Here is a 10530-nt window from a genome sequence, read left to right on the forward strand (position 1 = left end):
TTACATCTTTCTACCCATCTATCCATTATCTATATCTATCTATCCACCCATCTATGTATCTATCTATATAACTGTATCCATCCATCCATCCATTCTTATCCATATCTATCCATTCATCCATTAATTATCCATATTCATCTATCCATCTATCCATTTACTATCTATATCTGTCTATCCATCCATCCATCCATTTAATATCTATATCTGTCTATCCATTCATCTATTCATCCACTCTTCCCTCTATTATCTATATCTATCCATTCATCTCTATCCATCATCTATGTATCTATCTATATATCTGTATCCATCTATCCATCCACTTATCTATTATCTATATCCATCCATACATCATCCATCTGTTATTATATCTATCTATCCATATGTCTATATTTATCTATCCATCCATCCATCTTTCTCCATCAATCTATATCCATCCATCTACCCATTCTCTACTTCTGACTAGCCATCTGTCTATCTATCCACCGATCTGGCATCTATTTACCTCCCCATCAGCCTGTCATTTGTCCATGAGTCTCTCAATCATCTATCTGCTCCCCATTTGCTGTGATTCCATCCTGGGCTTCCTAGGCTTAGCCAGAATCCAGTTCCATTTGGCTTGGGAATGAAGGTGATGTAAAAAACAACCTACCGGTCACTCTTTGCACACCTGGGCCTATGGAACTGAGATGACATTGCAAGTAGGAACATCTTAGGGCTCCACCATCAAGAGGGATGAGTGTTCTCCCCCCTGCCATAAGCATCCTCTCGTAAACTTCTGTGGACAGCGATTCTGAGACACCAACCAACCACAGGGTGATGGAGAGGGAGAATCTGAGGACTGAAGCTGGCCTTCCTCAGGAAGGAAAGTCCTGGGAAGCCCCAGAACTTCTGCCCAGGACACCTGTTTCCCAAGGTCTTGCACACTGTGTCAGATATTGCTCTCCTTTCGCCTTCTGGCTGCTGACTTCCCTTTCTGTCAAACTGAGGAGTAGGGGCAGGAAGGGTCAGTCTGGGGATAAGCTTTATCAGTGACTGCTGGTTGGAGCTCTCCACTTCCCCTACCCATGATCCTTCACTTCTAATCCTAAAATTAGAGGCATGGGCTGCTATCAGGCCTTGAAGATCCCACCTCCATAATATCTTTGCATCCCTACCCTACTCTCCATCTCCATGCCCACAGACTTATTATGTGAAAGAAGAACCAGACTTGTGTCCTTCAACCCCGTTGGGTAGAACTGCCTGCAAGTAATGAATAGAAGTTACAGAGAAGCCAGTATAGGCTTGATAATAGTTAGGACAACCCTTGTAACCATTAGAGCTGTGACCAAGTGGAAGCTGCCTTGGATGGGAGTGAGCTCCCCTTCCTTGGAGTCTCCAAGCATCTGGATGGTCCTTAGTGGGTACGTGAGAGTGACGTTGGCTTCAAGGGCCACTGAGTTCCCTTCCAATTCTGTGACTGGTAATTTGGGGGTTTTACAACCAGCCCCTAGTTCAAAGGCTCATCCTTTCCCAATCAGACCAGTCTGTCTCCTTCCTTCTGCACAGAAAAGCCACGTTGTCATGCCTGAAAATATAAATCTGCCCCAGTTACCCCACCCTGAATCCCACTCAAAAATCTTCTGTGGCTTTCTATTGCCTCTAGGTAATAAAATGCAAAATCCTGGTGCTGCTGGTGAAAGCCTTCCACAAACTGGCTCCTGTGGACCTTTCTCTTCCCTTCACCTAATTCCCTGTTCCAGTCAGACTGGCTTGCTAGCTGTTTGCTTCCTGTGGGTGACACGCCACCCCACTTTCGTGCTTTTGCCCAAGGCACCTCTCCCTGGAACATTGTCTACCTCTACCTCCTCTCCTTCTTCTTCCTTTGAAATACCAATGATGGGATACCTTCTCCAGGGTTGTTGTTCGTCCTTCACTTTGGGCCCCAGCTTGGCTCATCCATGGATTGGATTGGGATACACAGTCATCAGCCTCACTATCTCTTCCAGAGTCATCCAGCTCCCCACTATGCCTTTCCTGACCCCCACTCCTGCCTCCACCCCCACTTACGTTTCTTTCTCTCTTTCTTTCTCTTACCTTCTGTCTACAGTGAACTGGTTCCAAAGCCGGGGGCAGGAAGGGCTTGCCAATAGACGTTAAATGACTTGCCCAGGGTCATAGAGCTAGTTCTTTCCCTTTGGAAATTGCTTTGTACTAGGTGCTTCATCGATGTTAAATGAATTCAGCTGAATTGAGTTCAACAAAAATCCCAGCCACCCAAGGGGAGGCTTCAGTGTCCCGGTATCCAACCACTGACTACCCTTGATCCAACCCAACCATACTGGCCTGACTCCCAGGCTCAGCTTTATCTATCAATAAGTAAGCATTTATTTATTTTTTAACTCTTACCTTCTGTCCTAGTATCAGCTCTAAGGCAGAAGGGTGGCAAGGGCTAGACAAGTGGGGTTAAATGACTTGCCCAAGATCACACAGCTAGAAAGTATCTGAGGTCTGATTTGAATCCAAGATCTTTCAACTCCAAGCCTAGTGCTTTGTCTACCGTGCACAAAAAAAGCATTTATTAAGCGCCTTCTGTATACTAGACACACGGTACCATATTGGGCATCTCTGTGATACAAAGACAAAAAATGGAACTGATTCTGCCCTCAAGGAGCAAAGCTGATGTACATACCTAACACAGACTGCACATGTACCAGCTGCCCTGCTACTACCACCGCCAACCATCTTTAGCTTGGTTTTAGTGTGCTTTGGAGTCCCCAGTGACTTCTACAGATTCGGTTCTCCTTAGAAAAGGGGGTCAATTTGAGGACTAAAGTTAAGCTATCCCGTGCCACCTTCCTCCCACCCTGTCTTCAGGCCGTCCCAGATCCAGGGGCCATCCCCCCCTTTGCAGGAGTCATTTCTGGGGAGCTGAGATGAGGGGAGTCTGGTTGAAGGATGAATAAACTGAGGCACAGACTGAGATGCATTCCTGAGCCCCCTGTCTGGCCACTGAGCTTGTGTGCCCCATCTTGAGCCCTGACCCCTCCCAGTCCCAGTCTCCTCTCCTGTGCCTCCACTGCCCTCAACCATCTCCATTCCTCATTCCCTCAAGCCTTCCCTTTTTTTAACCCTTCCCTTCAGTCTTAGAATCAATACTAAGCAAGGGTTCCAAGGCAAGGGGTGAAGTGACTCGCCCAGGGTCATACATCCAGGAAGTGCCTGAGGCCAGATTTAAACCCAGGAGCTCTATCCACTAAGTCACCCAGCTGCCCCAATGACCCAGTTTTAATTAGTTGTAGAGAGATTAAAGTTTCCTCCTCTCCCTGCTAAAGGTGCCAAAGTACTCCTAAGTGTACACACACCACTCAACGGAACTGTTGACTTCTACGTTTATTACTACCTCTTACGAGATATGGGCAGGGCGTTTCTTCTCCCTGGCCTCAGTTTCTTTGATGGAGCTGGACTAGATGACCCTTGGAATCCCTCTCACTTCCTGGTCCACAAGCCTCTGGCCTCTGCCTCCTACCCACTGCTGTCCTCGAACAACACAGCGAGAGTCGGATTTGTTCTTCCTCTTGGTGGGCGTCTTGCTTTGTCCCCCTCGGGCGCCCAGAGCCCCCCACCCCCACCCCCCACCCCCCCTGTGAAGGAGCCTGGGGGCCCGCCCTTCCCACTCCCAGCTCACCCTCCGGCTCTTGCTCATGACACATTCTCAGCCAGTGGCACAAGAAGGTCTGAGGAGGGACTGGTGGCTGCTCAGGACCACCTGAGAGGGCTGTGGGAGAGCAGGAGGGCACAGAGCCCCACCGGGGATGGAGCCTCAGGACAGCAGAGCCGTGGGATGGGGCAAGGCCATTGGGGTGTGGAGGAGGGGTGGGAGGGAGGGCCAGAGCCACTGAGGAACAGGGATAAAAAGACAGAAATTCACAGCAGGAACAAGAGTGTAAGGCAGAGCCACAGAGGAGCTGAGGGGAAGATTCCGTCCTTTGCCTTTCCCCCTTTGACCCAGCATACCTCCCGCCCTCTACCTGCAGAGTCTGGCCAAGATTCATGATGCCCCCCACCCCGCCAGGGCCAGAAGATCCCATCAGACAAGGAGGCGGGCATCCCTGAGCCCTGAGGGTTAGGAGAACTGCCTCCCCTGTGCCCCACTGACAGGGGCAGAGAGAAGAGCTTTGTGAGCAGGATGCACTAGAGGATGCCACCAGCCTGTCACCGAGGGGCCACGGGCCACCCGAGTCAGAATCCAGGGGGAGCCACGGCCCAGGATTACCAGTGGGAAAGAGAGGGAGGAGATCCGCTGAATGTGGGAAGTCAGGAGTCCTTGGAACACGGAATGCCGGAGTCACGCACCAGGAACTTTAGGACACAGAAAACCCTTGTGTGGCTCCTTGGACGGCCCTGAGCAATGCCTCTGCTTTTCATGCTACAGCAAAGGAAACTGAAAGCTAGAGATGAAAAGTGATTTGCCCAGAGTCAACAGGGGAGTTAGCAGCCAGGGCTGGACCAGAGCCCGGATGTCCTTACTCACACGCCAGGACTCCTTCGGCTACCACACCGGGGAGGGACAAGGGCAGCCGGGGACTCTTTCCTCCCTGGAACAGAACCCCAGACACCCCTGATTGTGTTCTCAGGCTCCCAGAACAGCAGGCCTGCTCTCCAGCATCCCCAGCAGCTCCCGGGGGCTCCCTTAGCATCTCTAAGCTGTCAACTTCCAGACCGACGATGTATCTCGCCCCGTGGCCTCTCTGAGCTCCACTTCCCCAGCCGTCGAGTGGACACTTCCAACTGGACACCCCGCAGGCCTCTCAGACGTGCCAAGTCCAAAGCTGAACTCCTTCTCTTTCCCCAGACCCTTCCCTCTTCCCCATTTGCCTATTCCTGTTCCAGGCATCTCCATCCTTCCAGCTGGCCCCAGTTCTCACTCTCCCATGCTACCAAATCCGGCCATTTCCAGACCTCATCCCCTCCAAGATGGAAGGTAAGGGGTTAAAAAGAGAGAGAGAGAGAGAGAGAGAGAGAGAGAGAGAGAGAGAGAGAGAGAGAGAGAGAGAGAGCTGAGGTGCCCCATTCTGCCCCCCTCCCATCACCACCCCCTTTTCTAACTCCCAGGTGCCTCATTTTACTCCTCTGTTTGTTGAATGTCTCCCCCATTAGACTGTGAGCCACCTTCCATCTCAGAATCAAGATGGTGTATTGGCTCCAAGGCAGAAGAGCTGCAAGGGCTAGGCAATGGGGGTCAAATGACTTATCCAGGGTCACACAGCAAGGAAGCATCCAAAGTCACATTTGAAACCAGAACCTCCCATCTCTAGGCCTGGCTCTCTGTCCACTCAGCTGCCCCATTAATAAATATTTATTGACTGGCTGACTAGGGAAAGAGACTCTCTAGAACAAAAGTCACTCTTGATGAAAGAAGACACCCAGGACTCCAGGACAGAAGTTCCTCCAAAGGATGGAAATCAGCACCAGCGTCCCCAGGGCAAGAAACAAGTCCTGGGACTTCTAGAAAAGAGGTTACTCCCAGAGTTTCAGGGAAAGAGGCCATCCCTAGCCTTCAGGGAGATGGACTGTCTCCCTCTAAACACGGCAGCGGAAAGGTCTCAGTCAGGGAGGACTCGTCCAGGGACTCAGAGGGAAAAAAGGCGCCCACAGCTCCAGGGCCTGAAAGAGAGTCGCCTCCGTCCCAGCCTGTCCCAGCCCTCCAGGGCGACAGATTGCCCCTAGGAAAGGGGAGCATCCCTTCATCTCACGGCAAGGAAGAGGCCAGATGCCCAAAGAGAGCTCCGGCTCCCGCAGCTCCATCCCAGGTCCTCCCTCCGAGGAGACAGCGTCAAGCATCCCAAGAGAGAAGGTCGGCCCCAGCCCCCCAGGAAGGCTGCCCGAGCATCTGTCCCACAAGAGATCTCCGAGGCCAAAAGAGAGCAGTGGTCCCTAGGGAGAGAGGCCGCCCTCACGCCTGCAGAGAAAACTGGAAGAGCGTCGCAGCAGCCCAGGTGGGATGCTGAGCCATCCCCACCCGCCAAGTCCGTCAGAGGAACGGGTCAGCCTGGAGCCTGGGGAAGAGGTCACCCAGAGGCAGAGGTCTGCTGCGGAGCCTGGACAGGACACACCCCTCCCCTCACTCGCCACCCTTAGCCAGGGAAGACTTCTTTCCACCAGAAGAAACTCTATTCTCTTCTCCTGCACCAGACAATGAGACTCAGACACTTTAGGGTTTGGGTTGTTCTTTTAAAACCCTTCCTTTCTGCCAATACAGGCAGAAGAGTGGTAAGGGCTGGGCAATGGGGGTGAAGTGACTTACCCAGGGCCACCCAGCTAGAAAGTGTCTGAGGCCAAATTTGAACCCAGGACTTCTTGTCTCTAGCCCTGGTTTTTTTTTTTAAACCTTACCTTCTGTCTTAGAAGCAACACTGTGTATTGGTTCCAGGGCAGAAGAACAGTAAGGGTTAGGCAGAGGGGGAAGTGACTCACCCAGGGCCACCCACTAGGAAGTGTCTGAGGCCACATTTGAACCCAGGACTTCTTGTCTCTAGCCCTGGTTTTTTTTTTTAAAACCCTTACCTTCTGTCTTAGAATCAACACTGTGCATTGCTTCCAGGGCAGAAGAGCAGTAAGGGTTAGGCAGAGGGGGAAGTGACTCACTCAGGCCACCCAGCTAGGAAGTGTCTGAGGCCACATTTGAACCCAGGACTTCTTGTCTCTAGCCCTGGTTTTTTTTTTTAACCCTTACCTTTTGTCTTAGAATCAACACTGTGTATTGGTTCCAGGGCAGAAGAGCAGTAAGGGTTAGGCAGAGGGGGAAATGACTCACTCAGGGCACCCAGCTAGGAAGTATCTGAGACCAAATTTGAACCCAGGACTTCTTGTCTCTAGCCCTGGTTTTTGTTTTTTTTTTTTTAAACCTTACCTTATGTCTTAGAATCACACTGTGTATTGGTTCCAGAGCAGAAGAGCAGTAAGGGTTAGGCAGAGGGGGATGTGACTCACCCAGGATCACCCAGCTAGGAAGTATCTGAGACCAAATTTGAACCCAGGACCTTCCATCTCTAGGTCTGATTCTCAATCCACTGAGCCACCCAGCTGACCCTCTCTATATAAGAACCTCTGACCTGGTTCTTATTCCACTGAGCTACCCGGCTGCAAACAACTCCTCACCCCCACCCTGCCCTTCAGTCCCATCACTTAGCCTTCATCAATTAAAACTGGACTGAGATGCTCCTGTTATCTCCCTATAAGCTGGGGAGAGAGGACCCTAGGGGTCCCCGAGCAAGGAGGGTCAGGAGAGGGGGACACCTAAAGGAATTGAGGGGCCCCTCTGCCAGGCTCTGCTGTTCCCCCAGCTGGAGAGCAGGATTCCTGGCGTAGGAGACCCCGGGCTATCGGGGGAGAGGGCACCCTCCCAGGAGACCCCCACCCAATCCTGCCCGGAGTCTGTGCCTGGGGGCGACCTGCCTCCTCTGGGAGAGCCACTTCTGTGCCAGAGTCCCTCCCCTGGGCAGCCGGGCATGGAGAGGCTTTCCCCTGCATTCGCAGAGCTTCCCTCCAAGGCGGGCTGCATCCACACACCTGGCTCGGGAAGTGCTTCCTCCCGGCTGGCAGAGGCGCTGGGCACACACCTGCCGGGGCGCAGCCAATGGGAGGCTGGCCTCCCGGCTGGGCGTGGGTGGGGTCCGTCACCCAGAGGCCATAAATAGCACCTAAGCCGGCCGAGAGAATCAGTGGAGAGAGCACACACCTCCCAGCGGGTCACTGTCAGGCGCCGCTTCTGGAGAAGTGGGTTCTGCCCTTTCTCCCTGCCGACAGGTCCTGAGGAGGAGCCCGGAACAGCCTCCCCAGTGCGGCACCTCAGAAAGAAGCCGGAGAAACTTGCCAGGGAAGGCTCGGCAGCCGAGCCCAAGTCGCCACCCCACCCCGGGGCCTGGAGGCCAGGCTGGGCCGCAGCCGGCAGATCTGTGCCCAGCAGAGCATGACCGCCTTCCACTGACCCGGAACCCCCAGGTAAGCCCCCCCCCAGGGCTCTCTCAGCGCTGCTTCCTGCTGGCCGGGGTGGAGGGCTGGGCTAGCCCAGCGGCCACTGGCCAGACAAGGACTTTGGGCACGGGGGGGGCACAGACGAAGTGCCCGGAGAGGTCCCACTCCCCCCCCAGACTACCAGCCACTGCCTGGGCTTGGGACCACGTCCCGGGAGGAGTGACTGACCCGCAGTCAGGAGGAAAGTTAATGAACTCAACAAGCCATCGGACAGTGGCTGGCATGGGCCGGGCATCTCCCTGTCTCCCCCACCCTGGACCGTCCATGCCCAGGCCTGGCCAGGGCCCCATTCTAGGCAGCCAAGCCTCCAGGGCAGCTTTAACTAATCAGATATCGCTATCCTGGCTGATGACTCCACAGCCAGCCTGAACTCACCTGGTGACGTCAAGTCACGTGCACGGGAGACTCATTCTCCCCTCACCCCTTCCCTCATCAGCCCCTGGGGCTGACTGTGGCAGGTGCCAAGTGCTCTGGGCCCCTTGGAATGCCAGGCATCCTGGGCTAGACAACATGGAAGGGAACAGAGAGCAGGCTTTGTGCCAGCCCGGTGGGCATCTGAGGAATCCCGGGGACCCCTCTGGGGTCAACCAGCGCCAGAAAAGAGCCCCAAAGCAGCCACCAGCTCAGGGGTGGTGCTCAGGACATCTCTATTGATTGATCAGCATAATAGCAGGAGAGGTTTGGAGGCACAGGACACCCATCCCCTCATGGCAGGAATGATGCCTCTAGAACCAGTTGGGAAACTCCCCTTGGACACCTGTCAGCTGGGCGCCCCTGGGCAAATTGTTGTCCTGCTCTGAGTTTCCTGTGAAAAAGAGACCCAGAAGTCATTGCATGAGCTGGCTGGGAAACTGTTTAAAGGAAAGGACTTAAGGCACCTTCCAGGGGGCTGTGGCTGGACTTTTGGGTGATCTGGGAAAAAAATAAGCAATAGAATCGGCTTCCTTTGTCACCTTCTGGATTGTATTTTATTCATTTCAAAGCATTATCCTGAGAAAGAGTAAGAAAGAAAGAAAGAAAGAAAGAAAGAAAGAAAGAAAGAAAGAAAGAAAGAAAGAAAGAAAGAAAGAAGAAAGAAAGAAAGAAAGAAAGAAAGAAAGAAAGAAAGAAAGAAAGAAAGAAAGAAAGAAAGAAAGGAAAGAAAGAAAGAAAGAAAGAAAGAAAGAAAGAAAGAAAGAAAGAAAGAAAGAAAGAAAGAAAGAAAAAGAAGGAAGGACTTCTGAACTAGAGAAATGGGCATCATTCTAAATATTTAGTAATCATGATAATAATTGGAATGCCTATAGCACTTTACAGTTTCTTTATCTCAATTGAGCCTAACAATCATTCTGGACAAATGGGGGGAGGGTGCTATTATTATGACCATTTTGCAGATGAGGAAAACTGAGATTCATAGAAATGAAGTGATTTACACAAGGTCACAACAGGATTTGAACCCAGATCTTATGAGTCCTCAGTCACTTCTGTCTGCTCATTTTCTGCTCAAGTTGGTGGGATCCTAGGACCAAAGATATAGAGCTGAAACAGACATCAGAAAGCTCTTATTTTATAGATGATGAACCAGGCACAGGGGATAGGTGACAAGGCAGCACTGGAACTCAGGTCTTCCTAACTCCAAGGCTAGTGTCTGAAGTCTCCTTTGCCCCCATCCCTCTGACCCTTGTTTGACCCCTTGCCAGGAAGGCTGTAGTGGGGGAATAATTCATCTGTCCCCTGTGGGTTTTGGTGAAGTCGATCGTGTGGGTATTTCCAGGGATGGGAGATGGGGTTACACCTCAAAGCCCCCAGTGCCCGATCCAGGGGGCCTGGATCTTGCCCCCCCCACCCAAAGTGTGACTATGTGTGGCCAGTCCACATGTGGGGGAGTCACCCATATCGGAAGCAGGCAGGTGACAATGTCTCAGCCCGCTGGAATCCTGACTTCACCTGCCATCGCCACTGCTTCTGCCTTTAGTTCCCAGCTTGTCAGGGAGAAATGGGAAGGAGAGGGGGCAGGGCAGGGGTAGGTGAATCCTCCCCAAAGGGCCCCACCGTGCTGACCCACCCACCCACCCCTCCTCAGGCAGCCTGCTTCTGGGGAAACTTGTTTAACCTGAGTAATTAGGGCTAGGCTGGCTTGCTAATGGCCACATGCTGGCTGCCCATGAAGCCCTGAGGGGACAAGGCAGAGAAGGGGGTGGCACAGGGGATCCACCCACCCCCATCCCCAGCAAGTGGCCCCTTTGGGAGACTTTGGAATGGTAGACAAAAAAGTGAGGCGCTCACCTAAGGGAGGGGGACAGAGAAAGCAGAGGTGAATGGAGACGTCTGCCATGGGGGCAATTCCAGAGGACCCAAGAAGCCATTCTTCCCACCCTGCCCTCCCTGGCAAAGTGACACCCCTTTTCCTATTCTCGAATGTCATTCAAGGCCTTCCACTGCCCGAGGAGACGGGTTCAGCCCAAGGAAGCCCAGGGGCTGACATTCTCCTCAGGCTCTGCCCCTTTCCTGAGAGAGTTTGGGAATGGAGATAAGGGA

The sequence above is a fragment of the Monodelphis domestica genome, chromosome 4, assembly GCF_027887165.1.
Source record: "Monodelphis domestica isolate mMonDom1 chromosome 4, mMonDom1.pri, whole genome shotgun sequence".
NCBI classification, from domain to species: Eukaryota; Metazoa; Chordata; class Mammalia; order Didelphimorphia; family Didelphidae; genus Monodelphis; species Monodelphis domestica.